Source organism: Phaseolus vulgaris, chromosome 9 (assembly GCF_051622355.1).
Source record: "Phaseolus vulgaris cultivar YP4 chromosome 9, ASM5162235v1, whole genome shotgun sequence".
In the NCBI taxonomy this organism is placed as follows: Eukaryota; Viridiplantae; Streptophyta; class Magnoliopsida; order Fabales; family Fabaceae; genus Phaseolus; species Phaseolus vulgaris.
Window position 1 is genome coordinate 39,472,287 of NC_143506.1, and position 24,871 is coordinate 39,497,157.

Genomic DNA, 24,871 nt, shown 5'->3' on the forward strand with positions numbered 1-24,871 from the left:
TACACCCCATTGTTTCAACATACACCCTATGGGGTGGTGAAATACCCATTATACTCTTAATGAACACTTCATCTTCTTTGTGTTCACTTTAGCACCATACCCCCTTTTCTCTGTGTTTGCAATTTTGCTCCTAGAGGCATTGGATTATCCTTTGTCATTATCATAAACTGTTTTACATATAGTTGTTAGAGAGTCATGTTGATTGAATCGAATTTTCTCTAAAAAATTTAGATTATATAAATTCAGAATATATTTTATTTTTGAATACATTCCAGATTGTCCAATTAAAAATGCATTTCTGAATCTGAAACATCGTTATAAATTGCAACAAATTCATAATTATGTATTCTACAACATATAATTTAGAATACAAATGTTGTATTTAAAGATATAAAATTTATATTTTAGATTGTACATTATGGAATATAAATTTATTAGTTATTTACTTTCTGAATTGTATAGTTCGAAAGATCTTCATCTAAAATATAAACTAAAAGTTAAAAATGAAAAATAGTATGTATTTCATAACATATAATTTATAATATTCCAAAGATATAAAATTTATATTTTAGATTATACATTATAAAATTTAAATTTATCGGTAATTTACATCTTCAATTATATAATTTGAAAAATCTTCAAATTCCAAAATATAAACTAAAACATAATAAAAAATAATAAAAATCTTGAAAACTCATTCACCATAACAACAACCTTAACCACCATCACCCATTAGCCATCACATACCCATTTAACACATTTATTTACACATGTATGAAATTTTTGACAATTATGGAGGTATAGGTAGTAAACATGGTGGTGCAGAAAGAAAGGTACACTTGCTTCTAAACATATACTCCAATAATCAGGTTAGTTTCAATAAAGTTTTGTTCTATATGGTTTGATATATAAATTTATCAAATTGTTGAGTCTAAAAAATCATTACAAGTAATCCATAAGTATTTAGATTAGTAAAATTTTATCCATAATATATTTTCATATTTGTGAATATATTTTGGATTTCTTCTTCTCTAACAAATTTTACTATTCTTTTTTGTCTTACTTTTTTAGGTTTTGTTGATGGTTCCATAAAAGATTGTTGCATCATTCCAATTTACCTACCTAATTTAGTGTCTTCTGATTTAGTGTTATATTAGATAATTTACACACAAATGTACTTTTTTATTTATACAATACATACATGTCCTTTATTATTTTGTATTTGTATCGTTTTAAAGAATACAGATTTTAGATAAAATTAAAACACGTTAAAAAAGGTACTGAGAATACATAAAAAAAAGTTTAATAATTTAAGAGGACCTTCCTCGAATATATTAACAGTAAGTGTATAAAAAAGTAAAATAATTTTTATTGAAAAATTTGACTGAGAACATTTAGTTATAAACATTATTTTTTATTGATAAAACTCCAATCATAAACTAATTTAAAATACCAAGTCAAATACCATTTATATTATTAAAATTTTCATCTCATATTTTCTCACTATCAACTAGTTGAGTTGGTTGGACTCAACCTGGTTTTTCAGTTATTTAAAAGTTTTATATCGATTTATTCTTGTCTAATGTTAAATGGGTTATAAATTTTTTAATTTGGTCACCTTATGTCAGGCTAATGAATTATTTTGGTCTGCTTTAAAAAAAATTAAAAGTTAAAAAATTAAAAATTAATTAACGCATGTATGTATTTGAAAAAAATAAAATATTATTAGATTTTTTAAAATATAATTATTATTTAATAAACTTAAGAACTGGTTTCATCATGTGTCAAACCAAGTATCTAAATTACAATCTTAATATATTAATAAAAGAATAAATAATATGAAATAATTTAAAGATATTTTTTAACAACTAGTTGAAGGTACATAACTTTAAAATCATCGATAGCCGACAAAATATATTAAAAAATAAAATATATTAAATAATTTTATTGATCATCATTACATTTATTAAATTATAATATATTAAACAGTTTTGTTGGTCATCACTAAAAAAACACTTAAGTCACATAAATATTAGTACCAAAATAGAATGTTATTAGTCCATCAACTTGAATATAACTATCTTTATTGTCACAAACTAAAGAAAAAAATATTCTTTTTGCCCCCACTTTATACCCCTTTCACTTCTCTACCATAAAATGAGAGGAATCCTAAATAAACACTACTAAAGGTTCATAATTTGTACCAATTATAAATATTATGTTAAATTTTTTTATCAAAAAAAATAAATAAAATATTTCAATCTTTATATACAAAATGACCAACACTAAACTACTCAATACCTACCAATAAAAATTTCAACAAACACTACAATTAGTAAATATTACATCTAATCTAGGGTAGTAAATACAATGTTGTTTTTTCTAAGGCGTGCGTGATCACTGTCCGTAAGTATTTATCTACGGTGTATTGCGCAAGTTTCAAAAAATATAATACAACAGGAACTTCTCGAAAAATTTCAAGAATTATCAAACAACTCTTAAAAGAGTAAGAACCCAAGATTAAAAAAATATTTGGAACAAGAAAAGATAAGAATGAATGATAGAAAAGGAGAAAGAAAGCGGTGAGCGTGATGAGGAGGCAATCAAAACCCTTATCTATAGAGTAGAAAAAACGTAGCAGCTCCAAAATTGTCATAGCTCCAAAACTGTCATCGACAACACTACTTCACGTCCTAACAGCGCAAAATCCCGAAAAAAAGTGATAAGATTTCGGAGGTTTGAGTCTTGCACGTGGAACACCTGCCCTAAAAGACACTACAACAAAACTAAACCCTATGAATTTGTGATGCAAAACCAATATCTCTATCTTTTACTATATCTGAGATACAGTCTTACAATAACCCAAGCCCCATCTAACCCTTGTGTTATAGTAATATTGAGCAGTGTTATAAATATGTAGAAAGATAACTAGAAATAATAACAAATATTTGCATCATGTTACCTGGTGCATACAGGGTGTGACCTAGAAAAACACATGTAGTACGATAACGAGGAGGAATACCCAAAATCGGGTCGAAACTATGATGTTCTCTCGTTGGTGTGGGACAAAGCAGCAACTAGGAAAAGTGCAAACAAGAGTAAACAAAGAAGATGTTACAATTTTTATTGCCTTTTCAGAACTTGCCTTGCATTCGCTACCCACACTCATATTCTACACACCAAACTAAACCCAACAAATGGAACTATCATACAAATTATTAAACCAAGCTAAATTTAATTGCCATTTATGGAGGACTCATTTTTAGGGTCACAAAGGATTACATGAACTATTACAAGTGTTGTTCTATTAAAGATAAAACTAAATTAGACAACATAAATTAAAAAAAAAAATCAGCTTTTCCTATTTATTTCTTTTATAATCATACCTGTCTTAATTGTTTTAATTTTATTTTAATAGATGATTTTTAAATTTAAATATATATTTTTGGAATTTAAATTCAATTTAGTGAAATGCATTTGAATTTAAATTATTTTAAAATTTAAAAATCTATATTAATGTTCATTTGAAGAAATCTTGAATTTATCGGGTTATTAAGCGTAACAATTAATCACATTATTATTAGACTTAAAAGTGTATTCTAGAGAATGTTTTTTTTACTTGTTTTTGGGTGACAAATTTGACTATTAAATATGTTTGTGGGTTTTTAGAGGGATGTTTTGTATGTATTGTGTTTTGTCCTCTTTTAATTGAAATTTGGTTATTAGGGTCTTGATTTTGATGTGACCTATTTTATGTATTTTTTAGAATTAATCTGTTGGTCGGTAGAGTCTGTTGGAGTTTTGTTGATCAGGTATTGGAGAGGTTGACTCTAATCATATTTTCTGTATAAGGGTTAAGATGTCCTTAAAATATTTTATTTTAATTTATTTATTATTTACTGATAAAAAATTTATTAAACTCAAATATTGATCAAATAGAACATAATATTACTTGATTTTGAAGAAAACAAAAAATATTGAAATGTTATTAAAGGTTTTTGTCTCATAGTGTATAAAATAAGGGCTTATATCTAAAAAGGTTTTGGATTGAGATGTAATTGGAATGAGCATGAGCAACATAATATCTTTTCATGATGTTTCATGGTACTTGAAAGCCGATCATTGAATTGGTTGAGGAATAAATTTGCCCCATTGTGTGTGTATTGTTCCCAACTTTTCTTCTTCATGTTCTTCCACTTTTTGCTACTCTATTTTCTCTTTATATGTAGTGGGCTGCTTTCATTTACACCACACAATGTTGTGCACTCCATCTAGGGTATATGCCTCAGATATTTATTATGCACACTCTTTGCAAGAAAATTCATCCATACATAGATCTAATGATGTAATTTTTATATATTACACATACTATTTATATAATTTTTAAAATATTTTTTTAATAAGATAAAAAATAAAATTAATAAGAGGTACTAGATAGTAATCCAACCCGTATAAAATAATTTGATTTTAATGAAAGAAAGGTTTAAATAACTAAAAAAATAAAGATAAATCCAAAATTTATAATGTTTAAGAAGAAAATTAAATTATAGCTATGAATGTTAATATGTTATCTTATAATCAATATTAAAAAAATTAACGTAAAATCAATTATCAAAAGCAAAAGATGGAAAAATAAAATGATTATTTAATCTTAGTAATTAATTATTTTGGTTTTTAAAATTAGTTTTTTAATAAAAAAATTATCGTAATTAAACATGTAAATGATATATAGTTAAATTTGATCTCAATTAAAAATTTACTTAAAAAATATATAGATTACGTATAGACTTTATTATAAGTTATGCAATTTTATATAATCATTTTTTTATCAGCAAAAAATTAATTGAATTAAAGGGATCACTAAAGAGGTGTCTTAACCCATATAAAATTTTATATAATCATTAATATTATTGCATTCAAAGTACGGTTTATTTTGATTAACATAGTCTATTTTTATTTTTAGAAGATGAATTAAGTAAAAAAAATATTTATATTATTTTTTTATTAGCAAAAATAAATAAATAAATGTGATTCATTTAAGAGGTGATCTAACCCTTATACACAACATCAACCAAAAATTTTCTAATACACAAGGCTATTACAAGAACTAACTCTCATCGAAGACCAAAAAAAACATCCAATCAACCTAAACCCTTCAAGTAATTCAAATTCTTAATATATATGAAAGTTGTGTAATCCAACATGAAGCATGCAACCCTAATTCCATGGTGGTCGTCCCCTACGATCTCTTAGTTGTGTTTTGTCAAGTTATAACTACCAATCGTTTGTAGACATTGTTAATGAAGATCCCTACTTCAACTTACATAAATCTTCAACCTAAAGATCATTTCAAACTGTCATTAGTCAAATTTCCAACTTCCATTGGACCATTTACTTTGCAACCTTAATTGAAACCAGGAATACCGTACACTGTAATACCAGTCTTCAACACAGAGGTAGGTGAAGAGGAACATGGTATTGGCTACCACCTAAGTATTTTGTTGCAATTTTTTTGACAAATTTCATTTAAATATAATATAGTGGAACAGAACTGAATAGTTACTTTTTTTTTTTTGTGATAGTGCCAAAATAAAATAATTATACATAGAAAGTAGGAATATAGATTTTTTCTCAACATATGTATGGTTTTTTTTTTCATGGTATTTTTAAGTGTTAGTAGGAATTTAAAATAAAATAAAAATCTAATATTTTTGGAGGATTAATGTTTGGTACTTTGTTTATGTTTTTATGTATTTCGATGTTTGATATGTAGGTTTTTAAGTGACTCTTGTTAAGAGCTGACTTCTTTGGTTAGTTTTGAGGTAAGGATAACTGGTCATTTTTGTTTGGAGTTTGAAATAGGTTGAGGTGTGGGGTCCTATATCTTATCTCTTTTCTTAATTCTTGTATAAGTGTTGAGTCACCCTTAACACTACAAGAAAATCATGAAATAGAAACTAATTTTAGAGACAAAAAATAATTAGTTACTATAGTGACTAAATTAGATACTATTTTAGAGACTAAAAAAAATTTGGTTTCTAAATTAGTTTCTATTTCATTATTTTCTTGTAGTGTGTATTGACTAGATATATCATGTTAGAGATTAAAAACATTATTGGTATCTAAACTAGTTTATATTAATAAATACTTTCTAAATTAATATGTAATTAGCTATCAAGATTTTAATTGTAACTTCGTAATCTAAATAATTGGTAGCTAGTTAGATACCTAATCACAACAACAGGAGTTCCAATTGTTGACAAGACTCTGACGATTAAGTCAATGAGAACATAAATTATAGGTGTAATATTTAGTGTCTAGAATAACACTTACTCCTTCAAAAGTAGTAACTATACAATAATTTATTAATATTTTCCTTTATTTTAGGGGGTTGATAAGCATAGTGTCCTATAGTTTTATATTTGCTGAAATCATGTTAAATAAATATAATCAACTAACTTAGTTATGCGTTCCATTGGTTTGCTATTTATTTGGATCGAACTTTATTTATTAAGCCTCATTTAAGTGGATAAAAACTATATTTAAATGCTTAGGTCAGGAACTAGACCGAACAATACATATACCAATTTAAAAATATTTATCAATAATAGAAACTAATTTAAATATTAAAATTTATTTTTATTTAGTGATTTTTTAGTTGTTAGGATTCACCCTCGTCTGTGAAAGAAAAAAGAGAGGATGAAAATGGCATTTTATTTAGGTAGTACCATTTTCTTATTCATGTGTGGCCAAAATGTTTTGTCCCCCATAGTCACCTCCCTTTCCCTTTTTTGGAGTGGAGATAATGCTCAACAGTTACTCATTCTTAACATCAATTTCTTGAATTGAAACAAAATGAGAAATGATATGTTTTGTCCTCCCTTTACCTTTTTAAGGACTTGGAAGAATGGTGAACATTCACACATTTAGTATAAATCCATTGAATTAGGATATAATAAAAATACAAAATATATAATAAATAATGTCTTAAAAAAAATAAATATAAAAAGAAAATTATATCTTTACATTGTACCTATATGTTATAAAAACACCCTAATGTAAAATGGATCAAATTAAATAAATAAAAATGTACATAAATTATTTATTATTTATATTAATATTTTATTTAAATTATATTTTAAGATTAAATTTTTATTTCAGTTAATATTTTAAATAATCTTAATATTTTTTTTCCATCACAACCCTCCAAACTTCATTATATGTTGGCAATTGAGTAGCTTTATTATATGATGATATGTAGACACTTTGAGGAGTCGTCCCCCACATGAGGATCTAGATTTGCTTCTTAGTGCTTTTATGGAGGTGCTCATTGCTCAAATAATTTTTTTATTTTATTTTCTGTCGTTATTATTGGAAAGTAGAAATATTATGATGATCTAAAAGTAGTGTCACCTTTTGAGAGATGATCTTATCCCACAAAGTGGGGACACATTTTAAAATAGGAAAATCATAAAGGCTATATGCTACCAACATAGTTTGCAAACATATATTATAAAAGAGAAAATTTTATAATTATTTGATTTCAATCAAGAAAAAATTATTTAATTTTTGTTAACATACATAATTTTAAGAATAGTGGTACAAGGATTATTTTTTTAATCTAAAAAAAAAATAATTAATTTGAACATTTAAGGGGTGTTTCAATCTTATTACAATAACGATGCATAGAGACATATTTATTGTCCGAAAGCAAAAAGAACCCCTATTGTCAAACCAGATTGTAAACTTGACATTAATATTGCAATAATAGGGATGGGGTCGCCCGCCAACCCGTCCTCATTTAGGCGGGACGAGTTAGCTTTTTGAGCCCGTCAACCCACTCTGGCCTGACTCGCCTAATCTGCTAACCCAACGGGCCAGAGGTGGAACGAGGCAGGTCGGTTTGCCCTTTTTTATTTTTGTCACTTTTAAAGATGAATTTCATGTTTTTGGAATTAAAATTGGTGGTGGTCAATTTTTTATATACAATTTTAATTACATCAATTTCTTTATAAATCATTTGATTCTTCAAATTATCGTTGATCACCTCCCAGCTTGCAGAACTCACTGCTCTACACCTTGAAGTTGCATATCCATAATCTTTCTTCTAGTCCCAGCCTGCATCATCATTTCTCTTTGAAACTACCTAACCATTGCTGATAAAATCAGTCACATCTCAACAATAATTAATTCCTAACTAATTTTTCAAGACTCCTTGTATTTGGCAGTACCATCCTCTTTTGACTTCATCAAAACAACAAGTAGTTGCAACCTAAAAGCAACCAAGTCCTTATCCTCCCTAGAGATAGAATTTTGTAGCACTCTATATGCAGATTTTACAGTGAAACAACCTTTGTCTTCCTTCTTCCAGGACAAATCATCTAATTACTGGTTTTTTATTTGAATATCCTAAGTTGCTAGTTGAAAAATTAGAGACCAAATTTTTTTCCCATTCAAACCATTGTCTCCTCCTTCTAAAAGTCCAAGACCACTTATTACCATACCAATAACCAACGTCCCTTATTTTGAGCTTTTTTTCCTCAAAGTTATTATATATTTTTGGATATTTATCTCTTAAAAGGTGTATCTCCTAACCACACATCGTCCCAAAAAAGAATCCTATTACCATCCCTTACTTGCCATAGGATATTATTCATGCATCATTTTCCATTTTCACCATGACCACATACTTTCTTAAGGTCTCTCCACCATATAGATTCACCTTTGTTATCTTTACAATCGATTAAAGATTGCCAAGAATCATATTTAGATTTTATAATATCGACACAAAACCCTTTAGCCTCTTTTCCTAATCTTTAACCCCACTTTGCTAATAAAGCTTTGTTAAAGTAACTCAACTCTTACTTAGACCACCATCATGTTTCGGTTTACATATGATATTCCATCTAATCCATGATATTTTCCTGCCTTGATGGCCCCTACCCATAGAAAATATCTCTGAATGCAAACAATTTCTTTTGATACATTATTAGGCATTTTAAAACTGATAGATAGTAAAGTGGTATAGCAGATAACACATATTTTGTTAGGGTGACTATATCTGCAAACGAGATATATTTTTCTTTCCATTTGGCTAATCTTTTTTTTCTTCAATCATATCCTTCCAAAAAGCTCTGTGATTTTCCCCAATTGGCATACCAAGATATATAAAAGGAATATTCATTGTGCGACAACTTAATATCTCAGAGAATTTAAGCATCTTTGAATGTTCCACACCCATTCCACCTATTTTAGTCTTGAGGAAGCTAACTTGTAAGCCCGAGGCTAATTCAAAACATATAAGCATTCTTTTAATCACCAAAATATTTTCAATGAAGGGTTTACAAAGAAAAAGAGTGTCATCAACGACAACAAATTGCAACATATTAATTTTGACTTCCTTTTGACCTACATTTATTCATTGGAGCATATTTTTATTCTCAACCTGCCTCACAGTCCCAACTAAACCTTCTGTTACAATTAAGAATAAAAAAGGAGCTAACAAATTCCCTTGTCTTAACCCCTTTTCTAACTTGAATTCTTGCATAGGACTATCATTTACAACAATAGATATTGTTGATGACTCAAGACATCCCCAAATACACGTGATCCACTTATTACTAAAACTTAATCTTCTCATCATATATGTTAGAAAGTCCCAAATTACATAATCATATGCCTTTTCAAAATTTATTTTCAAAATAATACACTCCTCTTTCCTTCTTTTTACATCATCAATAGTGTCATTGGCCACAATCACACTATCTAAAAATTTTGTTCCTTCAAAAAAATAGACGGTTTAAAATCAATGATTTGAGAACTCTCAAATATGGTATAATATGGTATGTGGATTCATAACTTTAAAATTCGTGATATGTAATATTCTTAAAACTAATAATTTTTTACATATAAAAAACTTCTCCTATACTAAAGTCCTTTTTACGTGTTGGTATTGTGTGTGATTTTGGAAGATTTAAGAAGTAATGGAACAACCAATTAGAATTAGAAGCATAGTGAAATTTTTAGAAGAAAAGTAAAGAGGGAGTGAGTGAGAAATGATAACCGTTGAGAGGTATTACATAAATTTTTTAATTAGCATAAATGTAGAATAATAATAATAATAATATTTAAATATATTAGGGGTAAAAATATTTTTTACGCTTATTAATGCAAGGTATTTTTTCACATCTTCCTTGATAAACAGTACGAGAGAGAAAAACTTAGTGAGATTGTGGACATAAATATGACTATTTCTTTAACACAAACTGTATGGTTATGGGTTGAGCCCAACATGGTTATGGACGAATTATTCCTGACCATTTTAAGTCTCATTGGCTTGCGTCAGATGTTGAGGGACTATATGGTCATGGGTTGAGCTCGGTATGGTATGGGAGAATCATTCCTGATCATAGTATTTATAAGTGATGAGACAGAGATCATGGTAATTGGCGGATACGCGAGATCAAAGATATTATGACTTAATGACTAGAAAACAGAAAGGAACGACCTTGACATAAAAGACAACAGAGAGCTATCATCAACACACAACATTCTTTAGGGCTAGAAACCATGGTTTCTGGCTTAAGTGTATGTTCTAGTAAGGAGACATCCCTCTTGATTAGAATATTTATGCTCTAGTAATGAGACATCTCTCTTAATTAAAACACAAATATATTTGTTGCATTCTCTCTTTTGTTCTCTCTTTTGTACTTTCTATTGGCAAGTCAAGTATTTTTCTTTTAGTGATGGTTGACTACGATTTTTTCAAATTTAATTAATTTTTAAAATATAATTAATAATTTAAAAAAAAAAATATGATTAGCAAAAAGATACCAAATTGTATTATAAATGCATAAAGATTCTTACCGTGACATATGAAATATGTATTCTCTTTTTGGAAGTTTATATTTAAAAAATTATCTTTTTTTTCATCTAAATATATTTTATATATGTTCTTTGATCATTAAAGAAAACATTATATTGTATGAATCATGATACATTTTGGTAGTACAAAATTCAGTTTTGTGGGATGTAAATTGGATTAGGAATATATTAAAGTGCTGATTTGTGATGGAGATTAACTTTGTTATTTTTTTTATCAAAAATAATTAAATTGTATGAATCTTGATTATTAAAAAATCAATTATATTCATTACTAAAAAATAATTAAATAAAAATTAATTTAAAAATAAAAATTAATTAATTATTATATGAACTAAATTAGATACTATATTAGAAATTAAAAAAATTATCAGTATCTAAACCATGTAAATACTTAACTATCAATTATTTAAATACTAAAGTAAGTAGCTAAATAGGGTTGAAGGATTTTAAAATACTCTATATTTATTATTTTTCTTTACTGATAAAAAAAGTTTAGTAAGAGATTAGAAGATAAAATATGTACAATTTAAAATCAAGGGTATCTAATTGAATATATATATATATATATATATATAATTCTTTAAAATATAGAAATAAACCTAATCAGTTTTTACTAGTGTAAGATGAAATTCATGCATATTATTTTGCCAACAAATAAATCAAATGACTAAAAGTTCCAACGTAAATATATTGTTTCAATGATTAAAAAGAGTATTATATTTTACGCTAAATATATATTTATTTTTAAAATTTGCTACAACATTTTATCGAACTCAAATTCTAATCAAATTAAATTTATAAAAAAAAAGTTATGGTCAAAATTCATCTAATGTTTGTTTTTTTTTAACAATGAATTAATTAAATTAATCTAAAAGCATGTTTTAATCCTTACACACAAAAAAGTTCAAAAACCTCTATACCTCACCCCTTAATGCATAGTGCATAGCAGCTGAACAAATCAGCAAAAAGAAAACTATGAATTCTAACAAAACTATATATCTTAAATAGAAAATAAGACAATTTCTAGTAATATCCAGCAAATCATTATGTTTATTTAATATATGTTTATGTTTCAATACATCTGTTTCATATAACTTAAGAGTCGATATTAGGGACAATTTATATCTTTATTTTTTAACTTTTTTATATGTTTTTTAAGAACAAAATCGTGACGGGACTCCAAACTCAAAAGTAAACCATATTTAAAATGCAGTGATTGACCATAAAGATGTTATATTAATGGACTTGAGATTGAAACATTAACGCTAAAGAGTCAAGGTAAATGATAATTTAAAAACATCTTCCTCCCATAATCCTTCAAAACATCTTTTAAAAATAAAATTATTATCGAACTTCAAGTTTCAAAAAGGATAATACCTTAATATGATAATTGTGATACTATTTCAACGAAATTGAGATTGAGAAAAAATATAAATATAAAAGTAGTATATATTCCAATAAAATGTAATGAATTTTTTTAAAAGCAATGCAACTTAAATACATTTGAGAGATGTAATTCATTTCAAATTAAAGGTAAGTATTTAATAATTAAAAAACCTAATATGATGCCAAAGGCATAGCTAGCTTTCCCCATTGATTTGATCTGCACTAGGAGTCATATGTGATAATTAATTAGGGACTTAGGATTCCATTTGTCTAACATGTTTTGCAACAGTCTGATGGGAAACGAAGTTTGAATTTATGTACATTTCTGCTGATTCTTTCACATTCCATATCCAACACCTAAATTTTCATTGGAAGATGTAACTCACAAAGAAAATTTTCATCATACATACATATAAAATCTCTCTAAAAGAATCACTAAAAAATCATGAAATACAGCTAATTTTTAGAGATCAAAATAATTAGTTACAATAGTAACTAAATTAGAGACCATTTTAAAAACTAAAAAAAAAATTGGTTTCTAAATTAGTTTCTATTATTGTTAAATAGTTTCTAAATTTGTATCTAATTAGCAACCAAATTTTTTGCTACCAAATTTAGAAACTAAATAATTGGTAGTTAAAACCTTGGTTGCTAATTAGATACCAATTTATAAACTATTTAACAATAATAGAAACTAATTTAGAAACCAAATTTGTTTTTAGTTTTTAAGGTGGTCTCTAATTTATTTACTATCGCAACTAATTATTTTATTCTTTAAAAATTGGTTTCTATTTGATGATTTTCTTTAGTGAGTATTTTAGTAAATAATAACTATTTTAATTCGAACAAAATTGTGTACAATGTTTATAGTGTAAGATCACAAATTGCTTTTTATGAAAAATAATTTAGCTTGTATATAATAAAACTCTTCGAATGTTTGACATAATTGTATATGAAATACTTAAATTTTAAACTACTAACTAAATTAAAATAATTTAGTATGAGATAATACTGTTTATTTAGAAAATAAAAAATATTAGCCATGGTGAAGTAGGTTTTTGGAAACATAGGGTTTGCCCCCAGTTCGGTTTTCTCTCTACTCTTTTTGCAGTGTCACATCAAAACTTTATGCGCAAGACTAATAACAATGTTGAAATTTACAGAACTCGGTGAGGGTTAGTTTTGTCCTATCCATGGATCCTAAATATTTATGAACAGCTTTTGTACGTTATATTGCTATTTATAAATTTTGTTTTATATATTCTTTCACAATCAAATCAATTTGGTTTTAAGGGTTTTAATTTATTATGATAAGTTCTCACACTCAAATTAATATAAAAAACTATACATATATGACCACAAAGTTCAAAATGAATAGTAACCAATTTCTTTGACCACTTGATTATATATATGAATAGTAAAAAAATTTATTCGCAACAAAAATATAAATAAATATGGTTCACTTTAAGAGTTGTCTTTCCTTACACAAATTAAAATTCAAAAAAACTCCAACTGTTTATTCTGTCAAAACTAACTAGAGGTAACGGGAAGTTCAAGAATGAACCCCATCGTCCTATTAACAACTTTTAATTGAGTGTCTACATTTCAGGAGTTCTAGGCACTAGTTAGATACCAGGAGTTCTAGAGACTAGTCAGTGCACAAGAAACTCACTGATTGTATCTTTGAAGACCAAACCTTAAACCGTGTTAAGGAAAAATTTTCAGAATGATCTATCACTCCTCTATTGAATAAACATTTATTCTTTTGTCTCTAAATCTCACTTAAACATTATCCAAAATAAGATTAACTAAAGTGGACGCGTCAAAATATTTAAACTGTTCAAGATGTGAACCAGGAGAAAGAAGATATACCGAACTCACTTCTAACCAAATATAACAAAGATTCCAAATTAGTCAACCAAACAGCTATGCAATCAAAGAACAATTAATTTGTGGACTCCTTTGACACACTGCATAAACAGTACAAATTACTCAAAATCTCTCGTCTCTTCAGATTGACCTGAGTAACAATTAGGAAAAATTTTATATGACAAGTTTATTAATTTTTACGGTAGCAATCTCAAAAATCATATTAATGACGAGTTTTCTGATTAAGTAACAGTGTATGAACTATTTTAGCACACAAACATTAATCTCGTACAATGTTTTTCTGGTTTAAGTATGATAAATAGGATTATTATTGCTATATATGCAGATAGAAGGTGAGTGAAGCAATCCAGTGAAGCATAGGAAAGCAGTATGAGTGGTGCATCAGAAAACCCTATTCATGAGAGTAATGAAGGTACAGCGTCTTCTTCTTCTTCTTCTTATTCCTCTTCATCATCAACAACACTGAAACTCTTCGGTTTTCCATTAACCCCACCAAGCAGCACTGTTTCTCCTCATTGCCCTCACAAGAGATTCAAGTGCCACTTCTGCTACCGTGAATTCGCTAATTCCCAAGCTCTCGGTGGCCACCAGAACGCCCACAAGAGAGAACGCCAGAAAGCAGCTCTCTCACCCTTCACTTACTTTCTCCACCATCAACGTTTCACACCACCCACTCATTCTCCGATCGTGCTTCCGCACGGAGGATCAACACCGTTGGTTGCTCCACGTGATCATCATCACCATCATAGGGTTGGGTTAGTGAGGCCAATGGGTGCAGGTGCAATTAGCATTAGCACAGTGAGGAAAGTACACAATACTATTAATGGTGGTGATGGTGATGGTGATGGTGGTGATGGTGATGGTGGTGTTGATCTTAACTTGAGTTTGGCTAACAATACACCTTCCAAGTTTAGGGACAATGAATTGGGTAGGTGTAGGAGAACTTGAATATGCACTTCCTTCTCAGTACTACTTTTGTGCTTATCCCTTTCACTACCTAAACCCTAAATTACAAGACAACACCATATAATTTATAGTACTTTTTTGCTCTCTTCTCTATGTAGCTACACACCTAATGCTCATACTTTGTTCTTAGGGGAATTAAGGGAATCTCATCTCAACCCTATACTACTAGCTCATGTAATTGAGGGGATTAGGTTATGTTATGCATTTTTTTTTCACAGGCGAATAATAAATAAATAAACATCCAATATTCGAGGATGTTCTAATGTAGTACAGACATGGACATTGATACGGTACAAACACAAATACGGAAATACGTATAATTTTTAGAATGTATGACACGGGGATACAAATTTATGTATAATCTCTAGAATGTATGACACGAGAATACAAATTTATAAATTATATAATTATGAATTATATAAATTGATAATAAAAATTTATATGCACAAATAGGTTTCAGATATTTTTTTGGAGCATGAAGTTATTTTTCATACCTGGTTCAAAAAATTTGTTCCTTATTTTTATAGATTTGTTCATTATTTTTATAATCATAATAAAAATTTATACAATAAATTTGAGTTTTTATAAAATTAATGTATTTCTCTTTTTTAAAATTGTGTTAGAACCGTGTTAGAATTATCAGAAATCTAACAAATATTTTTTGGAATTAGACACTTGACCGATACGTGTCATAGAGTGTCTTACAAGTGTCGGTGTTTGATACGTGTGTCCAACACGAACACACAATTCACTACAAGAAAATCATGAAATAGAAACCAATTTTTAGAGACAAAAAATAATGACTTGTATATTGACTAAATTAAAGACCATTTTAGAGATTAAAAAAATTTTGATTTTTAAATTAGTTTCTATTATTGTTACATGGTTTCTAAATTGGTGTCTAATTAGCAACCAATTTAGAAACCATTTAATAATAATTGAAACTAATTTAGAAACCAAATTTTTTTTTAATCTCTAAAATAGTCTTTAATTTAGTCACTATAGCAACTCATTATTTTTTTTCTCTAAAAATTTGTTTCTATTTCGTGATTTTCTTGTAGTAATTTAAGAGAAGTATATGAGTCTCTTTCCACATAATGTGTAACATAAAGTAACTTCAACTTAATCTACGAGATTTAAGAGAATTATACGTATATTTCAAATTATTATCTGAAACGTTTCTCCATACATAACTAATTAACACAAAAAAACCTACACTTGAGAAGTCCTATTTGATATATGTGATGCAACATATTATCTGCATGTTTTTTAAATAAATAACGATCAAGTGTCTCCTTCCAAACTTTGATTTCAGTTATAAAATTTTATTTTATTGTTACGGAGACAGAAAAATCTATGCATGTATGCATTTTGGTGATGGAACAATATTTGATGGGGACTGAAAAATGGATCACTGAGAAAGATGCAATGGTTGACGAAGATAAACGTATGGGAAAATGACCCATAATAATTGCTAATACTCAAAAAGAAAACAACACAATGAACAATTTTCCTTTATTTTTTTTTATATAGATCACAAAAATCTGTCAGAAAACAATTTTTCGTTCAACTCATATATTATAAACAATAAAAGAATCTCCCACATATTAAATTCAATTACTCCAACAGCTAGAACAATCCTACACCAGAATCCCGTTGGAAGTGAAAAGTAGAAGAGAACTTCAAAATCAGGAAATTCAAATTCTTGTTCTACTTAACAGCAAATTCTTCATTCAAGATGTACCTTCCCCTTATCTTGCTCCATTCCCATATAAGCTATTACACCAATTCTTCTTACCTCAAATTCGAGAGATAACATTGTTAAGATTATTATTCGAGATATTGTTTGTTTTGAAGGTCAATATTCCTTTATGATTTTGTCTTTAAAAAAGTCTCAATGTACGGTAAAAAGAAGAAGTATATAAATTGTCTTTTACCTCAACTCTTAAGTGAACCTCAATTCTTAAGAGTAAACGAAAGACAAAAGATATGAGAATGAATATCTTTTCTTTCTTGGTATTCAAATCAAAACAAATAATCTGAATATATACAAGTAGTACACTCATTCTAGGTTTAACTAAAGAGGAAAAAAATCAATAATTAAATACTAGAATCATAACACACAAGACAAAATCAAGGTTATTCACCTCTATAAAGAGAGAAACAACTGATAATTAGAAAAGACATTAAATTATTCTCCTCTATAAAGAGAAACAACTGATAATTAGAAAAGACATTAAATTATTCTCCTCTATAAACGTAAACAATTGATAATTAGAAAAGACACTCGATTAATATTAGGATCGTTCTATAACTCTGGTTATTAATTCCATCATACCATAAATGTGCTGCCATAGATAACCCTCAACAGTATTTGTGAGCAAAAGCCACTAGATTCATCCACGTTTAACAAGTTTTGTATATGTTGTCCACCTTCTGCAGCTGAATAAGATACACTGTTTCCTCTACCTCTTCTTCGCACATAGGATTGTAGGTTTCACCTTCTACCATCACATTCCAAGCCATATATAGTTTCTTCCTAATCCACCTCTAGTTAAAATTTTAAGCTCTTAAATGTATCTGTTAATGTTTTATGAAAAAGTGTTTGGATTGCATTTGATGGTAAAATTTAGAAACATATGAAAAAATACATTTTTAAAGATAGAGTAATCGATTTTTCTGAAATTTTCTCTTTGGTGCAATTAAAAGTATGATTTTGGATTACTTCTAAAATTGTTTTTGATTTTTTTTTTTTTTGATAGGTGTTTTTGATCCCATGACCCGTATGTTTTTATCAAGTAATTGAGAGCTTTTTGTAAAGAAAAATGTGAAGAGTTGTTAGTTTTTTTGTTTTATATAAAGATTTTGAGTTGAAAAACCTAAAGTTTATACTAATTTATCTGCATACCTTCTAATCCGATATCATTATCAATTGATTTAACATCTTCTCTTCCTATTCACTCTCCTCTCATAAATTAAAGAGTATTTAGCATAATGTCTTATTTAGTTAATTCGATGTGATTATATTAATTTGTGTCTGTCATCAAGATGATTCAAATGTTCTTTTTTCTAATTTTTTTGTGGGTTGAAATATACAGTATCTCTATGTTTTATTGGACCATTCAGAAAAAGTGCAACCCAAAACTTTTAGACTTTTGCTATTTACACCTTTCGGATTATTAAATACACCATTTTTCTTTTTCTTTATATTTTTTATTATCAAAAGAATGATTTTGTGTAAATTAATAAAAAAAATTATTTTTATTATAAATAAATAAATTAAATTAAAACGAAATATTTAGAGGTGTTTCAACGTTTTTATATTGAAAATTTGCTAAAGTTTTTTTTATTCACATTCATTACTGATTAAACTTTATAGTTTGAACTTTTATATTTATTATTTGTTGAATCTTAATTTTACAACTCACATTCTTTGTTCCACAAATTTTAATTTTTCACATTCACCAATTGTTCTTTAAATTTTTTACAAGTGTATTCTCCCCATTGAATATGATATTATCCATCATCAAGCTCAATATCAATGTGGTGTATTTTATATCAATTTGATGTTGTTTTTAATTTTATTTTTATCCTAATACTTCAATAAATTTTACCATTTTCTTTAATATCATAAATACGTATTAATTCCTAAAAAATTAACTTCATTTAGTTTTGTTTGTATCATTTTTTTGTCGCTTTTAAATTTTAGAGATGGATCTACAAGTTACTAACTCACTTAATGTGTAGGTCAAATTCTGTCTAATTAAACTCTAATTTACTATCCCATTTTTTTTCTTTATAATCATTGAACTTTGTTTATAAAATAAAGAAGAAGGCTGTGGAAAAACGAAAAATAAAGAGGTTAACATAGACGTTGAAAGTGTTGAATATTTTTAATAAATGTGACAGAGGGAATTAATATAGTTATGGTTGTAGTACCACTGTAATGTCAATATTCATTTAAGAGAGAATGCCATTGGGGAAGGTATCCAAGAAATCTGAAAAAAATAGCAATAAAAGCACTTTTTTTTACTGATTGGTTAATAAAAAAAAACTAACATTTACATTTTATCAATAATATCTAGTTATTATCTTATGTTACCATCAATATCTCACATTAGGAGTCGAGAGGAATAACAGTTTATATATTTCTTTCTTCTTCAATCCATTGAGATGTCTTTTAAAGACAAAATCATAACGGAGTAACAACCTCCAAAACAGACAATACCTCGGATACGGTGATTGACCCTAATGATGTTATCCAGACTTGAAGTCGAAATAGTGAGACTGACTTTTGTGAAGACAAAAATGTGCTTCAAATCCTTCCGCTAGAAGAAATCTACTCCCCTTAAACCTGAACTAGAAAACTTACTTAATACTTTGAGGATGATATTATATGAGTAACTTTTTAAATAATTTTTTTTTTAATATCATAAACAAACTCTCTGATACAACATTTTGTGATTCTACTTAAGAGTATTAGTTATTTTGATATTGTAAAACTTATTGTGTAATGTTATAGTTTTATCAACCTTTTAAATAATAACATATATTTTATATTAATCAACTTATTAAGAACGAGAAAGTGGGTTGATTTCGACATCAATCCATCATCATCTAGATGAACAAGTCAATCTTTTGAATTTGTTAATTTGTATTGATATGATGTGTCTAACTCATCAATTCAACGTACTATAGATGAAACCGATATTCTCTTCTTCTTTTTTAATGATTTTTCCTTAAATCTGAAGTCAGTTTTTTTAATTGGAATCAGTAAACCATCAAACGTTTTTTTTAAATCTAACATTCTTAATAAAATTGAGAATATTTAATAAAAAAAAAAACGACTTTGTTGTTAATCTAATTAAAGAACGCACTTAAAATTTAGCTTTACTGACAAAACTTTATCTATTGGCTAGAATCTCAATGTTTTATAGAAAATTTCTAAAACAAAAATGGAAGATATTATACAATTTTATTGATCCGGTCGGTCATCGGTAGTCGATGACGTCAGCAACAGATAGTCACGTGAACCGATCTTAGCGGAACACGTGAGCCAGGGAAGCAGATGAGTCATTGAGAAAGTCACCCAGAGGGTGATCGGTGATCAGGGGGTGGTCAGAGAGGGTGCGTGATCAACGCCTAGGTGAGCACCCGGGAGCAGAGGGCGAAACGTAATCGTGAACCGATTGGTCATCTGGTGAGAGAGATGATCATCGGCCATCGGTGTATCGTCATCGAGTGTGATGACGTAGCATGAGGCAACCTTGTTGACGTGCTTGATAAGGACACGTGGCAAAGGAAGAGTAAGTGAGAGAAGGCGTGTGGCTCAGGAGTTGATGAAGTCGCCGCTCGCTGGAGTGGTGGCGTTCTCCGGTTTCTAACACACGTAACCGGTAGTCGCCAGAGTTGTAACGTGATCGTCGTATGTGAAGATAAGAAGATCAGGCGGTTTGCACATCGCCAAAAGAGGCAGGCGGTTTACACATCGTCGAGTATTCAGGAAGGCTTATTTAAGGCTTCCAAGAGGTACAGGCGTGAAGGACGAGTGGCATGTTTGTCACATAGCAGCGGAGGTTGAGGCTATCAGATGATCACACCCTAGCATGAGGACTGGTTGAAGGCGCAATTCTCCAAAGCATTCATGGTGTAGTATTGAAGCAAATAGCACTTGTGGCAGGCGGGACCACAGAGAAGGCGTATGCAGTGGCACCAGGTACTCGCCCAGTAGAGGTCGCGCTCCAGAGCAAGCTACGTGCTAAGTTATACCCTGCGAGGATAACTTAGTCGCATAAGCAAGAAGAGTAGAAGTGACGCTCAAGTCGTAGAAGCTCCAGATGGTGACACGTGTACAGCTGGATGCGAGCTACGTGTCCAGAAGTGTAACCGTCAGGAGAGAGAAAAGGCTCAGGTATATAAGGGATTCAGAACAAATGTTTGAGGTACTCTTCAGTATGCAACTCATTTCGTGATTCATTTCACATAGAGAATACACGAGTGCACGGTCCCTAGTTTATAGTTTCTCTGAGTTTCTTTGATGATTCTGGCCACTGACTTGAGCGTCGGAGCGCGACCGGCCGCAGTGGCGCCACCTTGTTCTTTCAGGTTCTTGCGTTGAGGACGGAACGTAAAGAGCAATAGCTTGCGTGACGCGAAGCCGGCGTGGATAGATCTCGACGTGGCAAGGCTCTGGCGCTTCGGTCAAGCGGCAGGATCATCAGGCGCCCACCGTGGAGCCGTGTAAAACGTGTTTCCCATCCACAACGTAAGTTTGTGAAGTTTCTTAAAGTTCTTGCTCGATTGCTTGCTGTCGCAATTGCTTTCTGGAGTTTTTCACCGTTTGTTCGAAGTTTAATCGGTGAAGGAACGTTTCTTGAAGTTTTCACTGTTCGCTCGAGTTTCTAATCGGTGAGATTGAGTTTTTTCGAGTTTGAGAGGATTTCTATCGATTGATTTTCGCGTCAATCACTTCGCTGAGTTTCGTTTCGGAGTTTGAGAGGTTCGCGCAGAGGTTTTGGGCGACGTCGTAGTTTCTTGGACGTTTCTTGGAGTCTTTTGAGAATTGGTTGAGATTTCACCGATTAATTGCCGCATCAATTGCTTGTCTGGAGTTTGTTTGAAGATTTAGAGGCTTTGTATAGTTTTTCGTGAAGTTTGTTGAGTCGTGAAGAATGAGAACAACGCGATCAAGTTCAGTTGCACCTCCAACGGAGGAAAGCGCCGTGACTATGGCGCAGATGATGGAGATGATGCGTGCGCTGCAGGAGGATGTGGCGGCGTCACGCGCTGAACAAGCAAAGATGCATGAAGAGTTGGTGGCTTATCAAGTCAGGAACGAAGAGCTACGTCAGGCTCTTCACGAGCAGAGAGGGCGCGCCACCGCTGATGAAGTTACACCACCGTCACCACTGCGCGTCTTTCCAATGCCATTTTCTCAGGCGATCATGGACACGGTGGTCCCTGCGGATACGGTGGCAGTGAAGGCGTCCTTCATTGGAGTAGAAGATCCCGAAGCTCATCTTACTGCGTTTCATACGCAGATGATGCTCTTGGGGGGCTCAGACGCAGTTTACTGTAAGGTGTTCATGACCACTCTTAGTGGCACAGCGCTGGAGTGGTTCGTCAATTTGCCCACTGGCCATATCGCCACATTTTAGCAGTTCTCCAAGATGTTCGTCGATCAATACATAGTGAATAAGGCGCCACCTTTGGTGTCCTATGACTTGTTCGATATAAGGCAGTATCAGGGGGAATCCTTAAAGGATTATTTGAATAGATTTGGGGCTCAGATAGTCCGCTTACCAGGCAAAGATAAAGATATGTTTGTGCACGCTTTCAAAAAGGGCGTGTTGCCTGGACCTTTCAGCGAGTCGTTAATAAGGAGTCACCCCGCCACGTTTGCTGAAGTTCGACGACATGCCGCAGCTCATATCGCCGTCGAGAACGGGATCTCCAAGAAGAGGGGAAGCACGGTAACAGCAAAAGGGTTATAAAGCCCTACTCGCCGTAAGCGTGAGTAGGCGAGAAAAGATTATGAAGTCCTACCCACTGTAAGAGGGAGTAGGCGAGAAAAGAAGATAAGTCCTCATCGTTTTTCGGCAATTAGAGGCACCAAGTTAAAAGTTTTATGTCTTCATCGTCCTTCGGCGATCAGAGACAAAGGTTAAAAGTTTTAAGTCCTCATCATCTTTCGGCGATCAGAGGTGCAAGTAAAAAATTTCAAGTTCTCATCGTTTTTCGGCGATCAGAGGCATCAGTTGAAGTTTTAAGTCCTCATCGTGTTTCGGTGGTCAGAGGCGAGAAGAGATTGTAAAGACTTACTCACTGTAAACGGGAGTAGGCGGGAAAAAGAGGAAGTCCTCCTCACCTTTGAGTGAGTGTAGGCGAGAAGAAGTCCTTCTCGCCTTTGTGCGAGCGCAGACGAGTAAAGAGAAAAAGTCCTACTTGTCGTAACGGTGAGTGGGCGAGATCAGTTTACAAAGTCCTCAGTGCCTCCAGGGAGAGATGTAACTCTTGGAGCAATGTAGAGGCACCAGTTAAAAGTCTTCAGTGCCTCTAGGGAATAGGAGATGTAACCCCTGGGACAAAGTAGAGGCACCAGTTTAAAAGTCCTCAGTGCATCCCGGGGAGAAGAGATGTACATCCTGGGCTAGTGGAGGCACCAGAGAAAGTCATTCTCACCTTTGAGTGAGTTTAGGCAAGAACAAATTAAAAGACCTCCTCGCCTCGAGCGAGCGCAGGCGAGATGAGATTAAGAAGACCTCCTCGCCAGGAGCGAGTGCAGGCGAGAAGAGAATAAGTCTTCTTCACCTTTGAGCGAGTGTAGGCGAGAAAAAGTCCTTCTCACCCTCAAGTGAGTTCAGGCGAGAAGAGATTGAAAGGTCCTACACACCGTGAGCAAGTGTAGACGAGAAAGATCAAGAAGACCGACTCGTCGTAAGATCAGAAGTCATCCTCGCCTAGAATAGATATAAGGCGTATGGCTTCAAAGTTGAAATAGAAAGAGGATTGTATGGCGGGAACCAGATCGGCGATGACGAAAGCGATACCGAGCAGTTCAAGAAAGTCAAGTTGATTCAGTTAGATAAGTTTGGCCAGCCATTTTAGTACAAACGCCACGCAGATCGCCGGAGATTTCAACTCTTAGTCTTTTCGCTGAAACAGGTTATCAGCTCAAGACTGGAGGGGCTTGGTGGTGTTCCGGCCAGGTCATCGGGCATGATGATGTGGACAGTAGGTGACTATGTGGAGCGTGTTTAGCGGGGCACGTGGTCACCAGGAAAGAGTGTAGTCGAGAAGTCAGGGTGATCGCCAAGTCGACAAACGGCGTTCTACAATGCGTGTAGCCGAGAAGATCAGTGCGACGAAATGACGTTCTCCAGTGTGTATAATCGGTTGTCGCCAAAGGAGCACCTAATCGTTATTTATGAGAATAAGGAGATCAGGTGATTAGAGGTCGCTAAGATTGTGCGTCATCGCCGCATTTGGGGAAGAGGAGATCGGGCGAGTAAGTTCAGGCGTGAAGGTTCGAAGAAGATGCTTGTTATGCCTTAGCACGAGCAGTATGTCGGAGGAAGCAGCTCGCTATCTGGATCGTCGTTCTAAAACTCAGGGAGGTAGAGAAGGATACGAAAGGCGCCTCTACCCCCAGATGAGGGAACAACGATTAGGTTATCTTAGGGAAGGTAGAACTCTTCCTGGAGGAATAAGGATGAAGAGCAAAGATGAAGTTGTAAGGTGATCCCATAGAGGATGCCTCTCCCAATTGAAAGAAGGTAGCATCGCCAGAACCCCATGGCGTGAAGGTTGAGACAGCAAGGGGGGTTATACGGCGAGTACCAGATCGGAAAGAGTTTCAAGTGATGACAAAAGTAATGGGAACTTAACTTAGCAGATCAGCTTGTTCAAAGTTAAAAGCAATGGCTGGAGGTTTAGAGTTCAAGTAATGCTGAGTTAATTCAGTTGAGTAAGTTTCACCAGTTATGTTGGTCAACCACACAGCAGATGGAGGCAAAGGCGTACAAGGTGAAAACAGAAAAGACGATGTTCAAACAACAGAAGTCATGTAAACAGTGCTGAGAAGAGATACACAAGAAGAAATAGACAGCAAAGGGGAGTGATATTTCATTCATAACAAAGTCTTTACAAAGAAGTTTCAAGTACGAAGAGTTATATACGGTAAAGTTATACAAGAAGCAGATGATCAGGGGTGAACAATCTTGTTGTCCACCACGTCGAAGTCTAT